The 24,284-nt window shown below is 26.1% G+C and overlaps 1 protein-coding gene across 4 annotated transcripts in view; it reads right to left on the bottom strand.

Annotated features, from left to right (window-relative positions):
- LOC127278052 (arrestin domain-containing protein 1-like) overlaps nt 1–24,284 on the bottom strand; it is a 562,072-nt gene that overhangs the window by 497,067 nt on the left and 40,721 nt on the right. The window lies entirely within an intron of this gene.

Here is a 24,284-nt window from a genome sequence, read left to right as displayed (position 1 = left end):
GGATTTTTGAAAACATAACCTATTTTTCGGTATTTTATGTCACGTTTTAGTGAAATTGTGCTCCACGTTGGTTTTTTATTACTGCTAGTAACTGGCTAATTTTTTCAAGTGTAAAGAAAACCAGTGATTAAAAAATTGTGGCAGGTATTTATTATTTCACATTTTTTAAATAATTTACATTGTTTTTCAATTATCCAGTTTATTTGTGTTATTTTGTTGGTTGAAAAATTTTATGTTTAACAGTTCTGAAAGTTCAAAAGCGAAGGAAATTTTTTTCCTTTCAGTAAATTTTTCCAAACTTGCATTTCACAAATCAAGTACAATTCAACACAATTCTTTTTTTTAATTTTATATTTCAGATTTGAAATAGTTTTTTGATTTTTTTTTGACTGCAATATTTTTAACATTTAAAATAGTTTTCTGATTTTTTTTGTACGGAATTTTGAGTTCAACGAGAAATAAATTTTAGAAGAAAAGCGAACAAACTATTGTTTATAATTTTACATATCAAGAATATAGTAAATCTTAATTTATAGAAAAACCAGTTGTTTTATTGACTTACACACATTAATTTAGGATTTTTAATTTAAATTCTATGAACAATAATATAATTTTTTCTTTAAAAAATTAAGCCGCTGTTGATGAAGAAGAGATTTTAATTGTTGTGTCACAAAATTACGACAACATTGCATGAGTACCACTGTTCACTGGTTCCAGTAACTGACAGTGATTGCCGAAAACCCCCAATAATACTGGCACAGTATTGCATCTTTAAGCAACATAGATTTTATTTTTATTACAGTAAAATATTTTTTCGGTTCCCCTTTAATTTAAAAAATACCACTTTTTTGATACATATAAATTTTAGATTATTTAAGAGTTTCGGTGATAATTTTTAATGTTTTATTTTGTATTATTCTTCAATTATATAATTAAATATTATTTTGAATAAACTGCTTTAAATAAATAAAATTTAAATAAATTAAAAATATTTTATAAAATCAATTTTGTGTAATCCATTTTTTACAAACTTAGGTCTGATGAGGACACGAAAATGTGTAGAAACGCGTCATTTTATATAGACTTTTAATTATTAAAAAGCCATTAGGCCAAACAAAAACTATCATCTTTTATTTATATACATAAATAACAATTATAATAATAAATTAAATCTTATGAAAATTTTTAAATACACTTCAAAAATTTACTAAATTTTCATTTATCGTTGTTTTGTAACTTAAGTAATTTTATTTTTTGAGGAATTTTTAAAATTACCGATGTAAAGAATGTATTGTAAAACAGCCTTAATAAATTTCAGCCGAGTGGCACATTTGGTCGGTTTCCATTATTGTCCCCACTCGCCATTTTTCATTATCGTCAACTACCGCACCCTGCTCTAGTGAAAATTTAGTAACTTTTAATTTTAACAATAAAGTCACTAAATTTTCACTAGAGCAGGGTGCGGTAGTTGACGATAATGACAAATGGCGAGTGGAGACAATAGAAACCAACCATTTGTGAAGTTACCAATAACGAACGAATACTAAAGCTGTCTCTACAATAACTTTTTTGTCATCAAAAAAACTTGTTGTAGAAGCAGTTTTAATCCTAGATCACAAAACTCTAAAAGGGAACAATTTTAAAAAAATATATAAATCTAATAAAAGAAATATAATAATACTTAAGAAAATATAAATGAGAAAATTGTTGAAATTGTTTGAATATTTAAAGAATTTTTGAGAATTCACATTTTAAATGGAATTGACATTCTGCTCTTTAAACGACGTATTTTTCTTTTCTTTTTTGCAGAATCACAAATATTTTCTGCAACACGTCCTTGACACATTCGTTATATATATATATAATAAAAATTTTCTTTCGTTATTAATTTTTCCTTTTTTTCATAACGATAATTATTATCCACTTGTGTATTACGTATAAAAAAGTATACACTTAATATATGGTGGATTTTACTCTTTTTATGTGAACCAATATAATAACTTTGTGGTTACAAAAACTGTTCGTGAATATATAGAAGTAAATTGCACTTAAAGAAGAAATGTCTAGAAAATTGTAATATATACCCTCCTTTTTTTTGGCATATATATATAGAGAGAGAGAGAAAAATACAAGATAATAAGATATAAGTATGCCAATTTAGAATAATAAAAAATCATTAAAATCCTATACAAATTTAATAGTCATTTAACAAGTATAGTTCGTTCAATTATTTCACTTAAAGAATTTCTTTTATAACATTATATAATTTTCATGCGCGTCGGTGTTGAAATTTTCCTATTAAACTGTAAATACCGCAAAGAGATGAAAAATATCGATTAGGAATCAATTTTGCCAAACCATAAAATTAGAACAAAAAGAAATATTGAAAAAATTTAATTTGTATTATCTTGATTGTTTTTTTTTGTTTATGTCACTTTTGTACATTCTCCTTATTACAAATTTTTTTTATGTACAATCTTTAAATAAGTATGTTGTTTCATTCATTTTTGTTTCTTGTGAAATTATTTTATACAATCACTTGGAAGATAAAAATCTCTAATTTTATATGTAATATATACAGGGTGATTTTTATGTTCCGGACCCCCTAAAATTTTTTTTTCGTTTTTTAAACAAAAAAAAGTGGAATTAAAAAAAATTTTTAGGAGGTCCGGAACATAAAAATCATTCTGTATATTATATAAGTTAATAAATAAATAATTTATGTCTTAAACGGATTACAATTAAGACCCTTAAAAATATTAACATGGAGCCCGTATTCACCGTGTGGATAAATTTAATCTTCCAAGAGATTAAAGGCAATAGATATATTCTACGTCTGCGCAGAAGCTGTGCACAAACATTCTGCGCAGACGCCGAATATATCTACTGCCTTTAACCTCTCAGGGGATTAAATTTATCCCTTATAATAAATTTTAAAAATAAATTTACAAATTATTATAAATTATATAAATAAATATTAATTGTATACAATTAAATGCATGAATTATCATTTATAATAACTTATAAGAGTAAGAGAAACATTTTTTCGTTTCTCTTACTGTTGTTTGTGTCACTATGGTAACCAAATATGCGCATGCGTGAAACTTGTAAATGTACTAGTATTGGTTCAGTACTGATATGGATTAAATTCTGTACTGTGCCAATACTGCAAGCCAATACCGGCATGCCAGTATTTTCCAATACTGAGCCAGTATTATTGAGACAGTAATGGCAAACCAGTACTCGGTCAATATTTATTCAATACCGAATGCCAGTATACAGAAAAATTATGGCGTTGACGCTCAGCGCCTAAAATTATTTTTCACAGGACCAAAAATGTCAAATTATTTTTTTTTACAGATTTTCGGTCCAAATATGTAATGCCTTAAGAAATACTTTTTAAGGTATTATGTGAACCCAAAACTTTTTTAAAAATTATTTGTTATTTTTGGTCCCGTGAAAAATAATTTTCGACGTTGAGCGTCGACGCCAACTTTATAGACGTGAAAATTGTGTATTTTTGTTGGTTACACTGAAAAAAGGATTTGGTATTGACAACCACACGTTTGATTGGTATTTAAGCAACCAAAATTTTTTTGTTGAATCAACAAAATTTTAATTGTCTCAATCAAAATTTGTTTGACACAACCAAAATTAGAAAAAAGGATTTTTGTTGTCCTAACTAAAGTTTGATTGGAACAACCAAAATTTTGTTGATTCAACAAAAAAAATTTGTTTGCTTATAAATACCAACCAAACGTTTGGTTGTCAATACCAAATCCTTTTTTCAGTGTAAAAATTAAATTTACATACATATTTTTTTAAAATTATTTTAATACTTCTTTCGATTACTGCAATGCGTTCGTTAACGGAATTATGAAATTTAAATTTAATATTAAAACTTTTTAAGGACCTTTTTAAGTATAGCTCGGGCGGTGAAGCGTCTTGGCTTGCGGTCGCCGAGGTTAAGCACTTCCAAGCACGGTTAGTACTTGGATGGGTGACCGCCTCGGTACCCGCTATAGCCCTGGTGTTTTCGCTGCAATCGAGATATACTAAGCGGGAGGTTTGACGTCGAGGATATGTTTGTGCATTTGGATGACTATTTAAATGTACATTCATGACTCGACAGTCAATAAACCGGCTGTATTCAGTAGAGGTTTTCCGTAGTTTCCCTCTACTCTGATCAAGAAAGGGTCAGGCAAATGCGAATACTTCTAATAAAAGTCGGCTACGGACCGCAATTTGGGGACTTGGGAATTTGGGATTTTCAAAAGGGGAGGAAAGGTGAGGTTAAAAGATGGGGTATAGAGAGCGTAAAAGCCTTAAAAAGGTGTACGCGGGAAATCTAAAATAAAAAAAAAATAAAAAAATATTAAAACTTTTTAATAAAAAAAATACATAATTAATGAAGTTATGAAATTATTTTTGTTACACTAAAAAAATATATTTGAATCAAATAAACTCTATTTTAACCAATAATTTCATTCAATTTCGGTAATTTGAAGAAATACAAATAAATGTATTTTTTATAATATTTGAAGAAATTATTTGAATAATAAAATAAAGAGTAAAATGTTAATATAAAAAAATAACAATTTAAAAGTTATTATAATAATTTATTATTATTAATAGTTAATGCTATGAGTCGGTTCTTCGATCCAGCTGCTCAATTAATGTAAAAAGCAAAAAGAACCCTGAATTTTGAATATCTACCAGTGCTGGCTTATTACTGGTTACTATAATTTTACCCGTACTGACAAAATACAAATTCCAGCATTGAACCAGTACTGAACGCCAGTACTAAGCCATTACTAATGACCAGTACTGATAAACGTTATCATCCCAAACATATGCCCAGTAGTGGTTCAATATTGGCGGTCAGTACTTTGCCAGTACTGGCAAATATATTTCATTTTCATGATACTTTAAAACTCACTATAATTATAAATTATGACGAATTAAAATACTGAAAATGGGTATAATTTTCAACGAACGTGTAAATTCGAGTCTCAGATCATGGAATTGAAAAAATTCCATGAGATTTCTATAATTCCATGATCTAAATTGAATTTCCATGTTTTCCATGATTTGTAGAAACCCTGCTGGATAAGGCTAACGCAAAATAACCTTGCAAAACGCAAAATGAGAATCTATTTTGCGTTGGCTTGTAGAGTGCGAAGGGAAATGTGTAACGTAAAATGATATATATATATATAGGACAACGACCACCGCACGCAATTCGACTACACTGTTAAAAATGTTTGTAGTTTTAATATACATAAAGTACTTAAATTTAAGAAACTGGTATATTAGAGTGTAATTCATATACAAATTATATTAAATTTTGTCACTGAAAAAAATTCAAATAAAAAAATTGCATTTTACTCAATTTATACATGTTCTTGTGTACAAAATAAGGTTTTTATTAATAAAGCAAAGTAATTTCTTTCATGTAAATACAAGTTTAAATCAGTTTACATTATAAAAATGCATATAATTTGACATTTATAGTACTTAACCTAAATGTCACATATAAGTATTAAAATTCTTGTATTTAGAATGTTTTTTTTGAAAAATTTTCCCCTTATAAAACATTATTTGGACATAAACAACACAATAGTTAAAGAATTACGCACTGTTGTTTCAATTTCAAATAAATTTTCAATATCAAGGAAATAATGACCGTTTGGTGAAATAGGCATCTACAGCCGCCATGTTGTCACTTTAAATTTAATATACATGTATCTTAGATTTCAATACCTGTAGTGCATATTCGCTTCATACGCATGTATATTAAATCTAATACAGATTTTTCTAACAGTGTATATTAGGGTTACCCATGGCACGCAATTCAACCTATACCTGCCATCCCTTGGTACGCAATTCAACCAAGCGCACGCAATTCGATATCAGCCGTACTGGCGCAACACTGCGCCGGTTGTAAATTTTTCCTTGGGGGGCAAAATCTGTAAAATTTACAAATGAATTTTACATATTTTTATAATAATACAAATCATACATTATTAATTTCTAAAAAAAAATTTTAAAGTCATATAAATTAATAATAATAATAATAATAAAAATCCATATACCTACACAGAAATCGAAATTTTTATTAAAAACCACAAAAATTGTTCCTAAAATAATTTAAAAAAAATTGTTTTGATAAATAAATTTTTCCGTACATTTTGTCATAGAGAAGGCAAATATACATAAAAGTTTCACAATAAAATATGAATTCTTGAATAGTCCATTAAAATCTTGTTTTTTGCTTAATTAGATAACTTTTTTTTTCTCTTTTTATTTGGTGGGAGGGTTCCTGCTTATCAGAAATATTAGAAGAAGATATAGGACATTGACATCGGTCCAGCTTGTATAACTCATGTCTTATATATTCGCATATAATATTCATTATGTATATATATATATATATATATATATATATATATATATATATATATATATATATATATATATATATATATATATATATATATATATCGGTCGCAAAAAATATGACGCGATTAGGAGGTCAATGTGTTCCAAAGATTTATCACGCGCCGAATAAAAAAGTACGTGACATGCTGCCTCATAAATGTATACGTATTTATTACTTGTTATTTGTATATAGTAGGGTCTACAGTAATTCGCAAAGAAAATTATACATTGTCACGCAAACGTAATCGTTACGGTAAATGATTTATGAATGAATTAGGTGTACGCACCGACAACCTGACGTAAGTTAAAAGCGAGACAACATATATACATATATATGCAAAAGACGTTACCTCTATATTGTAAAAAAAAAAAACAATAATGCATCATATTTTTACTTTTCACATTTTCTCTCCATTTTTCTATACCTCATTATCTTTTTTCTCTTTTACTTTCAAAATGCAATTTATTCTTTATTTTTTAAAAATTAAAATTTTTTGTAAAATTAACTATTTTTTTTTTAAATTATTGTTGTTATTGTTTTTTTTAGCAACGATAACATAAATGTAAATGGAAATGAAATATAAAACGTGAATGTTTTGTTGAAAGAACAAGACACAATTATTGTTGTATGTACACGTGATTTAAACAAGAGTTGACTGTTAAATTCCCTGGTGAATGTTACGAGAGGGACGTTTATATATATTGAATTAATTGCATGCGTTACATAATTTATTGGTTTGAAAAATTCTCAGGGAATATTCACATCCCTGGTTATAATGAAAAAGAATAGAAAAAAAATCATTTTTTCTTGCCTTCAGGGCAGTTTTAGCCTCTGAGTCACAGTTAAATGCGAGTTCGATTTTATGTATTGAATCTTAATACAATCTATATGTTGATAGACAGAACAAAACACCAGAGAGGTATCACATATTTTTCTTTGCAATATATGAGGTTCACAATTATTCTCTCTATATATATATATTGTATACATCTTATATGCAATAGACGGCGACGTGAGAAACATATTTTGTCGTGGTCATTTCTTGGAACGACCTGACCGCTTTAGCACACGGTATCAAGTGAAGCTCTTTAAACCAACTCACGCATACGCTTTTATTAGGTTAAGAATTTTTGAAGTTTTAAATATTATTATTATTATTTTCTATATTTTAAGATAAAATATGAATTACATTCGTTTGTTGCATAGACATTATTGCCCGAGTATAGGAAAAATTATTTTAAGAACATAACCTAATAAATTCAGTTTAATTTGTCCTGTTCCACGATGAAATGAATTTGTATCTATGCCACATCTCTGTTTTCGTTAATTTTTGAATTCATTTTCAATTGATTACAACACTTTTTTAATTACTTAATAAAAAAAAACTGTTACCTTTAAAGCCGTAACATATAAAAAAATATTTATTTGATATGAACAAGAAGACAGGAGACGATATACATATAAAGTTGCTCAATATCAGTCGACAGGGTTGGGTAACACAACCCTGTGCGGCAGTGAGTTGGTTTCCATTGTCCCCACTGGACAAAATCTCCACTCGCCATATGTCATAATTTTCGTCAACTACCGCACCCAGCTCTAGTGAAAATTTAGTAACTTTATAGTAACTTTTACATTTTAACAATAAAGTCACTAAATTTTCACTAGAGCAGGGTGCCATAGTTGATGAGAATTATAATAAGGGCCAACGCACAATAACTTCGCGAATATCGTTCGCGAACAAGGAGCATGCGTTAGAAAAGACTTTCGCTAACCTATTGTGCGTTGGCCTTAAAGTTTCCAATTGCGTCACCAGGTTGGTTTCCATTGAACCCAGTCGCCATTTGTTATAATACTCGTCAACTACCGCATCCTGCTCTAGTAAAAATTTAGTAACTTTATAGTTCCTTTTACTTTTAACAATGTTGTCAAGTTAGTGGTTTTCCCACTAAATTTAGTAAGATTTTGGTCCTTCAGTAACATTTTTAGTAGGAGAAATATTTTAGTAAAAAATTTAGTATCTTTTTTTTCTTTACTGGTTTTTTTAGTGTTTTTATCTAAATGTAATTTTTTCTACGTAAATTGTATCTGAAGTACTAAAAGTGTGGTCACTAAGTTTAAACTATTTAAGTGAATTTGATTGGTTGTACTGATGGAGATTGAGCAAATGTTCAGACTGGGCCAATCAAAATTAGTCACACAGTTCTATAAGAAAGGATGCTCTTTTACGTGCCAAGCCCTGCACTGTTGTTTAGTACAGTTTATTCGTGAAATTTATTTTATTAATGCAATGTCTATTCCACGTTCTTAAGTTCATAAATTTTATAAATAAATTGTAACTGGAATTAATATTTAAATAAATGAAATTCCAAAAAAATGTCTATCATTATTGTTATATATTTATTACTTTGAACTATATTAAATTTTATTGAACTATTTTTAGTGGAAAATATCTAGCCATCTAGGGGGAAAGCGCCATAGGCATCTGACAACACTGACTTTTAACAATAAAGTCACTAAATTTTCACTAGAACAAGGTGCGGTAGTTGACAAGAATTATGACATATATTTACGTTTTTTATGCTTTATGAATAACTCAAATCAGTCTGTAATATTACTGTAATATTACTGTAATATTACCGTTAATATTACAGTAATATTTCCGGTAATATTACCTTGAGGCGGACATTTTAAGATCACTGTAAGATTACTGTAATATTACAACGTTATATTACGAATCTCACGTGTAATATTACCTTGATATTGAGGATATATTACGTGCTTTTTGGGAGATTTTTAGAACATTATCGTGCATCCTAAAAATTCTTATAAAATCTTTATTTGTCTTTATTTATCTTTATTTGGGAAACAAGAGCCCAAAATATGTTCGTCCAAAGCAGAGTTGGGTAGGATTGAAATTCGCTTTGGACGAATATATTTTGGGCTCTTGTTTCCCAACCCTGTTTGTTTACAAATGTCATATATGTCGATTATGATATTGTGTAATAGGAAATTATTAATAGCATTAATTGACAACGCATTAGAAATATTTATCAAGCGTGCATTGCTTAAATTTTGTTCATTTATAATAAATAAATTATTGGTAATTATTTGAACCATAAAAATAATTAAAAATTTTCAAGTGTTGTGATTGTGAACTTAACTTAAATCTTATGTGATAAACATAAATAAAGGTTAGTGTATTTCATTTTATTTCGAAATAAATTTTTTCTTGTTTAATTGCTCGCAATTTATAAGTTTTCGCTTCTCTCTTTCTTAAAATTCATAATAAAAGTATTTTTAATACATGAATATTCAGTGCAGTGAATAAATTAATTAATAAACTTGTCAATAAGAGCATGACAGCCATGACAGTTGTACTTTGATACCAATTCAGGTATCAAAAAATGATCCCATATTCTGGATCATTTCTTGAAAATGATTTAAATATTTGGATCAATTTGATACCTTATATCGAATCAAAACTTTGCATTCCAAAATGATACCATCAAGTTTACAGTGTTTCTATCGTCACGAACAAAATGGTATTGGGAAACATTTACTAGGCTTATTAGGAATTTTCGATTGCAAATTTTCATAATAATTATCATCTGAAATGAAGAGCATTTTTTTTTAATACAGTAAAATTGTCAATGAAGTAACATTTTTGTCTTTATAAATTATTTATAAAGTTTTTTTGTACAAACAAAAATGAACTTTTTCTTTATGGGATTTAATGTATATCTGATTGAAAAGTGATAGTTTTGATGTTATGAATTATGTACTTGTATACTAAACATTATATGAAGGTGTTGGCATGCATTAAAGCGTCGAACTTAAACTTGTCTGGGTGAGCGGTGTGCGTTGGCAAAGCTGGCCCTAACCTATATATTGTTGGCCAGAATAGAGAGCAGGCGGATTGTTAGATGAATAAAGTAGATAGATAGATAAATAGATTTTCACTTGATAATCAAAGTTGAATGAGATAATGAGATCCGGTTTATCCTGTCGATTTTTTCATTTTAACAATAGTCGCTGCTTGGATATATATATACAATATGCTCGATAATCACAACTTTCAAATTTTGAGGTCAGAGAAAAAAAAAAGAGTTCCCCTTTTTTTCTACTCTGCTTGATATATATAACTGACACTTTATATATCTAGAGAAACAAAAATCGCTGACAATTGGGTCAAAAAAGTTTTCGAAAATAAATTTTATTCTTTTTTTTATTTTTAGTTAAAAATAACTTTTACTATATACTTATTTGATAAATTATGTGAAAAATTATATATTACAATTATTATCATTGAGAGATAAATACTATCTTTTTTATTTAATTAGTTTTAATATAAATTTTTTAATTTTAATTTTTATATTTCTTTTTCCATGCAATAAGGGTCGGGATAAAATAACCACCTTATATTCATTGTAGGCTGTGTTATTGAAAATTTTTTCCTGGCAAAAAAAAAATTTTTTATTGTACCTAATTTTTTTTTTTTTTTTTTTTGAAAGGACTAACGTTGGCAGTCGATGGTGAATCTAAAATCAGAATTCTCGACCTCGACTTCAGTGCGTAGACAACGCGGCGTCAAAACTTAGCCATTATGTCACAGTTTGCAAGCAAGAAACATTTATTAAAGTGAAGCGGCCAATTTATGGAAAGACATTTGAAATTAATGAAAATTATAGACCTTAGACAAACTTTATTCATCATCGCACTAATTTTCCATAACTATTTATATATATTTCCAATTATTCTCGTCACTATAATCTATTTTAAATTTTATACTGTTTAATTGCTTTAACATTATATATAATCTAAAATTAAAAATATAATTCATAGATCTTATTTTTATATTTTTTTTAAATATAAATAATATTTAAAATATTAAATAAGAACTAAGAATTATATTCTCCGGAGGCCCTAACATAACCTCAAACTATAAAACTATAAAAAAAAATTTCAAACAATTTTAAAAGATAAAAAAAATTAAAATAATTGCAATTTTTAAAAACAATATCTTCTTTTACTCAGTAAATTATTCTCTACAAACATAAACTTCATTCAATTATTAAAAGTATGTTGTTAAAAAATTACAAAAAATAAAAATTTTATTTCCCAAGTAGCACGTAATATTACAGTAATATTAAAATGTCTGCCTTATGGTAATATTACCGGATAATGTTACTGTAATATTACACGGTAATATTAAGGCATTATTACTGTAATATTACAGTAACATTACAGTAATATTACAGTAATATTATACCGTAATATTAAGGTAATAATACACGAGAATATTGCAGTAATATTAGAAGAATATTATTTCACGAAAAAAATGTACCCAACCGGGGAATCGAACCCCGAACTCACACGGAGAGAAAAATTAGGTGATAACTGCTTTGTTTCAAGTCGTTGGTCCAATTTTATTAAACAAGGCATTTGTAACTGGAGAGCACGGTAGATTTGACTTGGCTATCAAGTTAGGGCTATAATGTTCTCAAATAATACCGACAGACGGTTTGACCAATCAGCTTTGCTTGGCAGCGTGGCGCTATTCACACACGCATATTAATAGAATATTATATTTATTAATTTTTTCTAGGTTAGGTTTGATTTTTAAAAAAATTTCAAATATTAACATTTTTTTGATGATTTAAAGGAAATAATAAGGTCCACAATATAGTTTTTAAGCAATTCTGAATCCAAAGGTTTTTCAAATTAACTGAAAAATTATGTAAAAATAAAAAGAAACACTTTTTCAAGTTATGTTGTGTGTTGGATTTTCAGTTTTAGACACTTTTCTCGTTATACATAATTATAATAAAAAGTTAGGACATTGCGTAGTCGTATTTCAACATTTAAAGCGTACATTAATTATTGACTGTAAAAAAAAAGTTCTAAATTAGAGCTGATTTCGGTATTAAAATCGAACCAAATTACGATTTAGTACAAAAATTGGTACTAAATTAGTACCTTTCTTTTTACAGTGTTTTTTACATTACTTTTGTGAACGCATTCATTAATAAGTATTTAATTATTTTGTCAGCAAACCATAACACACTTCGAATACGATAAATGACAAATTTGTAAGTTTCGAAGTGCAAAATTTTTATTTAAATATTTTACAAATAAATAAATTGGCATAATTTTTTTCTTGAATTCGCTATTGATATTAACATATTGATATTACTTGTTACACGAATAACCTCAACTGTTTAAATGAATGGAAATATCACTTTTTAATGGCACATTAATACTATTTGGGACCGCACAGTCAAAACTACCGTGCGACCAATTTTGCTTTAACTGTAGGCATCGTTACTTGAGTCACTCAAGTAGTTTTAACTTAAGTCTCCAGTCCACACAACCTAATTTTTCTCTCCGTGCAAGGCACACAAGTCCAGAGTTTTACCAACAAGCCACACTGACGTACAATATATTTATGATTGTGATGCTTTATGAGTAACTTAAATCAGTTTGTAATATTACTATAACATTACCGTAATATTACTATAACATTACAGTAATATTACTCGGTAATATCACCATCATGCGGACATTTTAATATCACTGTAATATTCCACTAATATTACCGGATAATGTTACTGTAATATTACCTGCTAGTTGGATTATTAAATAATTTTAACAACCCAAGAAGGACGTAATATATTCTCAATATCAAGGTAATATTACACGTGAGATTCGTAATATAACGCTGTAATATTACAGTAATCTTACAGTGATCTTAAAATGTCCGCCTCAAGGTAATATTACTGTAATATTAACGGTAATATTACAGTAATATTACAGACTGATTTGAGTTATTCATAAAGCATAAAAAACGTAAATATATTATAAGTCAATTTGGCTTGTTGGTAAAACTCTGGACTCGTGTGCTTTGAGTTCGGGGTTCGATTCCCTGGATGGGTAGATTTTTTTCGTAAAGAAATGTTCCCATAATATTACTGTAATATTCTCTTGTAATATTACCTTAATATTAGCGCGTAATATTACAGTAACATTACCGGTAATATTACCTTGTGGCGGACATTTTAAGATCACTGTAAGATTACTGTAATATTACAACGTTATATTACGAATCTTACATGTAATATTATCTTGATATTGAGGTTATATTACGTGCTTCTTGGGAATAATGAAAAAAGTTGACGAATGTAGAGCATGTTTCACTGAGTATAATAAGTTATTGTTTCTAAAAATGGATAAAAATTTCGATTTTTGTTTAAGCTGAAAGGAAAAAATTCAAAATGTTAAAAAATAATTATTTAATAAAAGATTTTTAATAATTTAATTTTTTAATAATTTTTCCCGAAAAGTTTGTTTTCTAAAATTTTTTCAATTTGTTTTCAATTTTCTAAAATAGTTTGAAATTAATTTTTATTAAAGTTTTGTTTGCGTTAAAAAAACATTTTTCAGTTTTGAGGTTATGTTACAGCCTCCATCGAAAATTATTGTTTGGATTCAATATTAGATTTTGAAACATATATATTAATCAAAGATTAGAAACCACACAAATATATATATATATATATATATCATTGAACATTTTTTAAAGAAATCGAAGATTTTTTGTGTGTGGATTCGTTGATAAAATAAATTTTTTTTTAAGATGTATGAAAAACAGCTGTGCAATCAAGGCTCAAGGTCGTACAAATATTTTCTTCTTCGGAAGACAATATTTCTAGAAGAACAATAACAAAAATTACTTCAATATGCATTTTAACTTGTCAACAAAAATTGAGCAATATTTCATATTATACACATGTCTTTAAAACACTGCTTTTATACTAAATAGCATCATATTTTGTTGTTTCATTTATTATTATTATTTTTTTTTAATTTTATAAATATATCATTTTGCTGACTAAGAAAAAATATTTATATACGTATAAGAAAAAATTTTCTTAAAAAAAAATAATAGTTTTCAAAAAACCTTGAAATCAAAATTGTCCCACACAATTCTTGTGAGATTAAGTTATTTTAGTTTTTTTTGTGGGGGATATTTTTGAAGAGATTTTCCTTTAGATTACATAATATAGAATTTTTGAAAAAAATCTTTAAAAAAAGAGATTATATATTTTGAAGATCAAAGTTATAATTTCTATATTATAAATACTTTTCAGCTCTGAAGGTAAAATGACGTGAGCTAATGAGTAATTATGTCACCTTCTCGTCATGTTGGTTGCGGGAGGGACTGGTGCCAAGCCAACCACAACATTGAAATTCCACCCTAATAGTGTTTTGGGGACAATAAGTAATTTGTCGCGTTCCCTCACATATAATCGTTCGTCTCACTTATTATCATTCTGAAAAGTTTCTTACACTTTTTCACGTTCCTAAAGCTATATATATAGTCAGATTCCTTCTAATTATATTTCATCTCGTCTAAAAAAAAAATTTTCCCCAAAAAATATACTTTTATTTTTAACCATGATGTTAATTTAGAAAATGAAAAATAAATGCATCAGTGAAATTAGACTGTGATAGGATATTTTCCAAATTTTATTTTCAATTAATAATACAAAATTTTTTTATTTTTAACAGAATTTATATTTTTTAATTTTTATTTGTCAGAATTTTTATTGGGTAGAATTTCATAATTGCATAGAATTTTCTTTCAGATGAATTTTCATTTGTTCGAATTATATTATTTGATATAATTTCCATATAACCGATTTTTCATACTATAGAATTTTTACTTCACCGAAAAATCATTTAACAGAATATCTAATTGATAAAATTTCCATTTGTCCGAAATTGCAAATGTCCAAACAAACAATCGACAGAAAGATTTCGGCGCGATTTATAAAATCGACAAATCAAAAATTATCCATAAAATTGTGATTGGTTGATTTTAAAAATCGCGTCGAATCTTTCTGTCGATTGTTTGTTCGGCCATTTGCAGATTTCGGACAAATGAAATTTCTATCAATTAGATATTCTGTTAAATGATTTTTCAGTTAAGTAAAAATTCTGTAGTATGTATATGTAAAATCGGTTATGTAGAAATTCAATCAAATAATAATTCGAACAAATGAAAATTCATCTCTAAGAAAATTCTATGCACTGACATTCTACTCAATAAAATTTCTTTAAAATGCCTATTAGGTTAAATGAAAATTCGAGTAAATAAAAATTCTGACGAATAAAAATTCGAACAAACAAAAATTCTGTGAAGTGAATTTTATTCGGTTATATAAAAATTCTGTTATATAGAAAATATTTTTGATGAAAATTCTGCAAAATACTAATTTGAACAAATAAAAATTCGTCTGAAAAATAATTATTACAAATGAAATTCCATAAAATGAAAACTAACGATTTTTAGAACATAATCATGCGTCCTGATTACTTGACTATTATCAAATAAATATTTACTTGAACTAAATAATTTTTATTTGAATTAAATAAATTGTATTTGAATTAATAATTTCTGTATTTGAAACAAATACCATATAATTGACTCAAATAATAATTTTTTGATACAAATAAATGTTTATGAGATAATAGTCAAGTAATCGAGTATTTGAATCAAATAAATGTTTTTTCTATACATATTAATTGAATTCACAAGCTAATTGAAAATGAAAATAAAATAAAATTTACAAAAATGGTTTATTTAAAAAATAATTAAAATTTTATTTTTACAATTGATTTTTTTAATTATTGAATTTATTAAATATGCAATTGAAATGAATTTTGATAAAGAATCAGACAAACAATCGAATCAAAAATTAGTCTATTTGAATTATTGACCAATTGACTAATTGAAATCAGTATACCTGATTCTTCCTTAAAAAAGAATTGAATTTTATTATTAATAAATTAGTATAGTATCACAGTTTTCTTGTGTGTATCAAATTGATACAAGAATTAAGATAAACTTATGCAACGTTTTGATTCGATATAAGGTATCAAATTGATCCAAATATTTGGATCATTTTCAAGAAATGATCCAGAATATGGGATCATTTTTTGATACCTGAATTATTGGTATCAAAGTATAACTGTCATGGCTCGCATGCTCTTATTGACAAGTTTATTAATTAATTTATTCACTGCACTGAATATTCAGAAATTAAAAATACTTTTATTATGAATTTTAAGAAAGAGAGAAGCGAAAACTTATAAATTGCGAGCAATTAAATAAGAAAAAATTTATTTCGAAATAAAATGAAATACACTAACCTTTATTTATGTTTATCACATAAGATTTAAGTTAAGTTCACAATCACAACACTTGAAAATTTTTAATTATTTTTATGGTTCAAATAATTATCAATAATTTATTTATTATAAATGAACAAAATTTAAGCAATGCACGCTTGATAAATATTTCTAATGCGTTGTCAATTAATGCAATTAATAATTTCCTATTACACAATATCATAATCGACATATATGACATTTGTAAACAAACAGGGTTGGGAAACAAGAGCCCAAAATATATTCGTCCAAAGCAGAGTTGGGTAGGATTGAAATTCGCTTTGGACGAATATATTTTGGGCTCTTGTATCCCAACCCTGTTTGTTTACAAATGTAATATATGTCGATTATGATATTGTGTAATAGGAAATTATTAATTGCATTAATTGAGAACGCATTAGAAATATTTATCAAGCGTGCATTGCTTAAATTTTGTTCATTTATAATAAATAAATTATTGATAATTATTTGAACCATAAAAATAATTAAAAATTTTCAAGTGTTGTGATTGTGAACTTAACTTAAATCTTATGTGATAAACACAAATAAAGGTTAGTGTATTTCATTTTATTTCGAAATAAATTTTTTCTTATTTAATTGCTCGCAATTTATAAGTTTTCGCTTCTCTCTTTCTTAAAATTCATAATAAAAGTATTTTTAATACCTGAATATTCAGTGCAGTGAATAAATTAATTAATAAACTTGTCAATAAGAGCATGCCAGCCATGACAGTTATACTTTGATACCAATTCAGGTATCAAAAAATGATCCCATATTCTGGATCATTTCTTGAAAATGATCCAAATATTTGGATCAATTTTATACCTTATATTGAATCAAAACGTTGCATTCCAAAATGATACCATCAAGTTTACAGTGATATTAAATAATTTCTTTCAAAACATTTGTAGAATTTTGAAAAAAATATTTTTATATAATTTGAAAATTCATTAATTTAATAAAATTTAAATTAATTTATAATACTTTAATTTATGACATGTAAAAATAAAATAGGAAAAATTAGTACATACAGTATCCTCAGTAAGTTAGAGTATTCCAAATACGGTTATAAAATCTTTTTTTGTATGTATATCTATAGATGGACTCCCGCTAAGTTTTAAAATTTTCTCTTTATAATTATAATTTCATGAAAATTATTTTGAAAAATTAGTATTTTTTACATACACCTTGTAAAAATTACAAATAATTTTTAATGATTACAATTTTTTTTTATTAAATATTTTTATCTTAATCAGCACTTTTTACATTTTTCCTGTTTAAAAAAAAAAAAAATTTTTACTGCGTATTTTCGATCAGAAGTCAAATTAAATGATGATTCATGTGTTTGATTTTTTTTATCAAGAATATATTAATAATAATAAATAACATATATAACGTTGTAACGTTATTTTTATAATAAGAAAAACAAACATCGTCTTAGAGAAATTTAGTTAAAAACACTTTGTTTTCTTTATCTATTTCTTGAAATTATTATTATTATTTGTTATAACATTATAAATACCATTTTTTTTTACAAACGTCGAATTTTTGGTAGAAATTTTACATTTTTACTTAAAAATTAATAACCTGAAAAAATATAAATTTAATTTGATTAATTTAAATTATTTTATACATATAATAAGAAAAATTAGTTGTTTATATTTTAATAATAATAAAAAAAAAAAAGATTTGTTGACGTCCTTCAGTTTTGTTTTTCAAAAATTTGTTTTTTCCACAACTTTCACTTGCGGGAGATAAAATGAATTTAAATTTTGTATATGTATTTACATATATATGTATAAGGAGAGATATATATATATATCTATATGTACAACCAGGATTCACGGAATTCATGCAGCCAGAGGCAAGGCCGTTCAAGTAAGCAACGCGACTCTCTAAAAATTAGTAACTGTCTGCAAACCAACGAAAGAAAGTTCACCTTGAGTTAATTTACACTCTTCACTAAATGTTTACAATTTTATGACACTCATTTGATTTCCATTTGCATATATAGTTATTACGCGTGGGTCTAACATATATATAGCCAAATCATTTACATGTGAATCTTCAATTCAATATATGTGTATATTCGAAAATCTTTTCAAAACCAAGTGTTTCTTTATTTCTTTGCATATTTTATTTTTTTTTTTACTTAAATAAAATATGCAGAAAAAAATTTCTTTTCAGTTAAAGAAAAAAAGTGATTTGAGATCAAATATATGAGAATTTAATTATAGGGTATGTTATTATTGTCAACTGCACTGGGAGACTTGTTTGAAAATTTAATTTAATCATTTTAATTTAGGAAAAAAGAGAAAATTATTTTTTTTAGTATGAGTGTATCGAAGTTTGTAAAAACTAAACAGTGTTTTGAAGTTTGTAAAATAAAATACAGAGGTCCATACGAAATACTAATACAGTATCCCCGAATGTTTCCGAAAAATGACGAATGTAGTTCGGAGTTTATCTTGGAATGCTTTGATTGGTTGAACTATATGTTTTTTTAAATCAGCGCGCGCATTTTTGACCAATCAACCACTTAAACCGTAGAGAGAGAGAGCAGTTCAGTACCAAAACATAACCTCAAAATAAAAATATTTTTGGAACGTATAAATCCACCGTGTAAAACTGAAAAACCGTAATTTCATTTTTCAAATAGGTTATGTTAACCATTACATTTTTCCTTCTGCAAGAATATAGAAATTGAAATTATGAAAAATTTGATTCATATCAGGTAAAAATAGTTATTTCTACTTTAAAAAAACAAAACTCGATCGAAATTTTAATCTCTTTATTTTTATTGAAGTGAAAATGTAATGGTTAACATAACCTAATTCAAAAACGAAGTTACGATCTTTCAGTTTTGCACGGCAGAAATATTCCCCACACTGTAAAAAATTTCGGAATTTTTTCCAATAAAATAGTAGGATATTTTTCCGAAAGTATAGGTGGAAAATACGGTTTCCGAATGTTTAATAGGAAATAGATCCGAAAAAAAGGAGGAAAAATACTAATTCCACAGAAAAACGGAAATTCATCTAGAATACATATTTGGAAAAATTTCCGAAAATGATGGATTTTTTTCCAATATAAGTGGGCAATATTTCCAAAGAAAGTAGGAAAAAAAAAGAAAAAAATTCTCTGAATAAAAATTTGTTAGATAAGAATTTTGTTAAATAGAAATTCACTGTTCAACAAAAGTGAAATTGGAGTTATTAAAATGAAAGTGAAAGTGGAAATGAAATTACATAATCGACCCCCAGCAGTTAAAAAGAAATTCTATAAAATCAGAATTTACTTAAACATAAATTCTTCGATCTGAAAATTCGGTTCAATATAGAATCCACTTTCAAAAATTCTTCTAAATAGAAATTCGATAATTTTTAATTCCACACTACAAAAATTCCTACAACTCTAATGTTGCGGGGAATATTCATGTATCCCATATTTTTATACATAACTGAGCGATAATTTAATTTAATTCTTTTATTACTTTTTTTTAAATTAAATTTATTAACTATAATTTTTAATCATTGTTTAAAAATTTTAAACAAAATTTAAAAATAAATTATATAATAGTTACTGAAAAAAAATTTTGTTTCTAGATGTGATACGTGAGTTCGATCACTTACGTAAATTGTCATGTTTCATTGCAGTATAGGTTTTATACGCATCTTGAATAACTTTTGACCGCGTGCGACTTAAATTTCTCAATTATATATGCAACGCACACTTTTAAAATTTTATATATATATATATGTAAAAATTTACAAAAGCATCGTATTAGTGAACGCACGTGTTTGCATTATATGTCTTCTAAGAGTCTATAATAAATTATTTTAAATGATCATTGAATTATTTCTCAGTGTATACGAGAAATTAAGCGATTTAATAAATTTTCCTTATTTTTCACATTATCTGTTTCTTTAAAAATTACGTATGTGAATTTACAATAGAAATCATTAAATTAATCATTATTGTTAAATTACAGAAATTAAACATTATAATATCTAAAAATCTTTAATTTCTTACCTGACATTCATTTGAGAGGAAAATTTCAAAATGGCGGATCCAAAATGGCGGAGTATTAAAGAATTGAACTTATTCGCTTTAAGAGAATAGTCCTCTTAAATTGAGAGGATATTTTTTTTGATACCATATTGTAAAGGAAAAATTGCATCAAAATATAATATAGAAATCCTCTTAAATGAAGAATATTTTTTTTAATGCTTTTGGAGGTTATAAAAATTTCAAAAATTTTTTTACTTTAAAGTGTAATATTCTCATTTTAAAAAGATACATCATGTTTTTCGATGTTTTTTTTTATATAGAAATCTTTTTTGTCGGATGTTGAAAAAAATTTTAATACTTAACGAAAATAATAAATCAGATTATGTACGAAAATGAATAAATTTGGAATTTTATTGACTTTTTATTATTTTATCAATAGAAAAAATATATGCTTAGAAAAATCATATGTATATGTTGTATTTAGCATATATATCCTGTTCCGCATGTGGAATTACCTTCACCACAATGGTGTTAATCTATTTATCTGACTAACAACAAACTTATCTCGTGACTCACTGCCGATTTATGACATTACGACAACAAAATCTAATTTTAATTTTCCATTTCCCTCGAAAGTCATAAAATAATAAAATTAAAAAAATTTTTCAATTATTAAGAAAAAATTCTATTTCTGTTTTCTGAGTATTTCTATTATTTTAAAGACTTCATTCATTTCATTCTATTTCATTTTGTACAATAATAATGGTAACAAAAGTAACAAAAACCAATCAAAAGTTATAAAATAACAATCGTGATTGGTGGATTTTAAAAATCGCGCCGAAATTTTTCTGTCGATTGTTTTTTCGGCCATTTACAATTTCGGACAATCCACTTGGAAAGATTCCCCTGAAAGTGCCCCCTGGAGGTTCTATCAGAATTCCGCCGGAACTTCCAACGTAATTCCGTCGGAATTCCATCGGAGTTCTAAAGAATTTCCAATGGGATTCCGACGGAATTCCGATTAATTTTTTTCAAAATTTTTAGAGTCCTAATTCCGTCCGAATCCCATCGGAAATTCTTTCGAACTCCGATGGAATTCCGACGGAATTACTTTGGAAGTTCCGGCGGAATTCTGATAGAACCTCCAGGGGGCACTTTCCGGGGAATCTTTCCAAGTGGGAAATGAAAATTCGTCGTTTTAAGAATTTTACGAAATAAAAATTCGATGCCTAAAAATTCTGTTAATTAAAAATTCTTTAAAAAAGAAAAATTCTGACAAATTTTAATTCGAAAAATAAAAATTCGTGTAAAAAATAATTATATGTAATACACATTGTTGAAAATGAAAATTTTTACGCATGGAAAGTTAATTTTAATTTTTAAAACATTTTCATTAATTTTTCTTAATATAAATATAATGCAATATGAATTATAAATAATTTAATTTTTGACTTATGGAACGTTTGAGAAGAATGCCCCATATATATTGTATATCTGTTTGTATATAATAAAAAAGAAAAAAAATTACGTCGCGCATTTGCGTTTTATGAATCACAGAAGGACATTTAACTCATTAATTGAAAGCAAATTGAAATGCAGAATAATTGCAAATTATATATACATCTCATTCAAGATGCATTTGTAATCGAACATTATGTTGATAATTGCAGTTCAATTGAGTTTAATGTACGTAAAAAAAAGACGTTCTTCGCTCTATCAATCTCATCAATCAAATTCACGTCACACATCTTACCCTTATCATATACGTATAATCCTTTCTTCCCAAGATTCCTCGTCATCCTGCACAATAATCTTTTCTATAAATATATTCTATCAGAAATTTTTCACTCATGTCTCACTAATTGTAATCTTTTATTCTTATATATTAACAGAATTTTCTTAACATTATTTATTGTACATCAGAGTTAATTAAAATATTTAAGAATAATGAAGATGATAATTTAAAATAAGATTTTTCAAAATTTTTAAAAATGAGAAAATTTGAACATTTTTTTTGTTTAAAAAAATTTTGTTTTTTTTAAATTTCTTTATAAATAATTAATCAATGAAATTAGGTTTTAATATAGGGTAAATGTACTAATTACGGCGCGATTCGAGTCAAATCACCTTTAAAATGGAAAATTCGACATTTCTATTGTATAAAGTCAATTTAAAACTTATTAAACTAAAAGCTTATGTTATTTAGGTATTAAAAAAATTTTAACTTTATAAAAATCGATTATTTAAACAAATATGAGAAATTAAAACTAATATGTACCGTAATTTTCTATTACGGCGCGTTTGTATCAGTTTCGGTGTATCAATTACGGTAACCAAAATTACGTGTATTTTAAAAATACTATTCCCCACCATAATTGAAGCCAATGGAAATCTTAAAAATGTTTCAATTACGGCGAGAGAAGAAATTTTATCTCAAATAATTAAATTAATAATTGTTTAAAAGTGCATCTTTATTAGTGATTGTATCAAAAAAAGATTAAAATAATTTTTTTTAATCATTTTGCAACAGTTATATTAAATATAATAGTAATAATAGTTATTTTTTATGAACGCGCCGTAATTGGTGCACTTACTCTACTAAAAATAAATAATTAAAATATATCCAAGAAAAATGAAGTTGATTCATTAAATGTTATTAAAAAGTTATGAAATACCGTTAAGATTTTTTTTTAAAATTTTTTGGTCTTAAATTAAAATTATAAAATTGCAAAATAATCATTTTATGTAAATTTAAAATTTTCCTCAAATTTTTTTTAATTTTTGACAGTATTGCAATATATAAAAAAAAGTGAAAAATTAGGGTAACTTTAAATGACATTTTAACGGAATTTATTAAAGATTTAGTTATAAAATAAATTTCAAATAAAAGATTTGGGTTAAAATTTATATTTTACATAAGTTTAAAATTAAAAAACACTTTAATAAGAGTTCACAATATTAATTTAAAAATGTATTAGTATGAAAACAGTGAACGACACCTTTTAATAAAATAAAAAATATTTAAACTACTTCGTAAGTAATATATTTATTAATATTATCATAAATTTTATTATTCAGATTTAATGTACAAAAAAAGTTGCTTTTAAAATATAATTATTTAACAATTTCTTCATATTTATTTAAAATTTGTAATCAATAAAGCCAAATTTTTTGAGGTTAGTTTTCTAGAAAGTTAAATATTGAAGAAAATGTAAACATATATAACATTTTGTGTCAACTGTATCAAAAAGTATACTGAAATAGCATAATTTCAAACAAAAAAGTAATTTTCGAAGAAAATAAACTTGTATTGTTTCTGCACAAACTGATTCATTTCATTCGAACATAAGTTCTAGTGCATTATTTTATTTGTATTATATTGTGCGCTTTGGATGAAAATACAGTATATTTAATATACACACAAAATAAATTTTAGCTTAAAATTATCTCTAAACGATAGACGAAAAATAATTTTTTAGGTTAAGAATTATGTAAAAATCTTATTGACTTAGGGGGTTTTCGGCATTCACTCAGAGTTAACTCTAGAGTTAGCAGTGGTGCTCAAATGTAAATTTTGATTTTCAGTTCGTCTGTTGGTTGT

The sequence above is a fragment of the Leptopilina boulardi genome, unplaced genomic scaffold (assembly GCF_019393585.1).
Source record: "Leptopilina boulardi isolate dan_hultmark-lab unplaced genomic scaffold, ZJU_Lbou_2.1 LbouV2_194, whole genome shotgun sequence".
In the NCBI taxonomy this organism is placed as follows: Eukaryota; Metazoa; Arthropoda; class Insecta; order Hymenoptera; family Figitidae; genus Leptopilina; species Leptopilina boulardi.
This window is presented reverse-complemented; position numbering and strand designations above follow the sequence as displayed.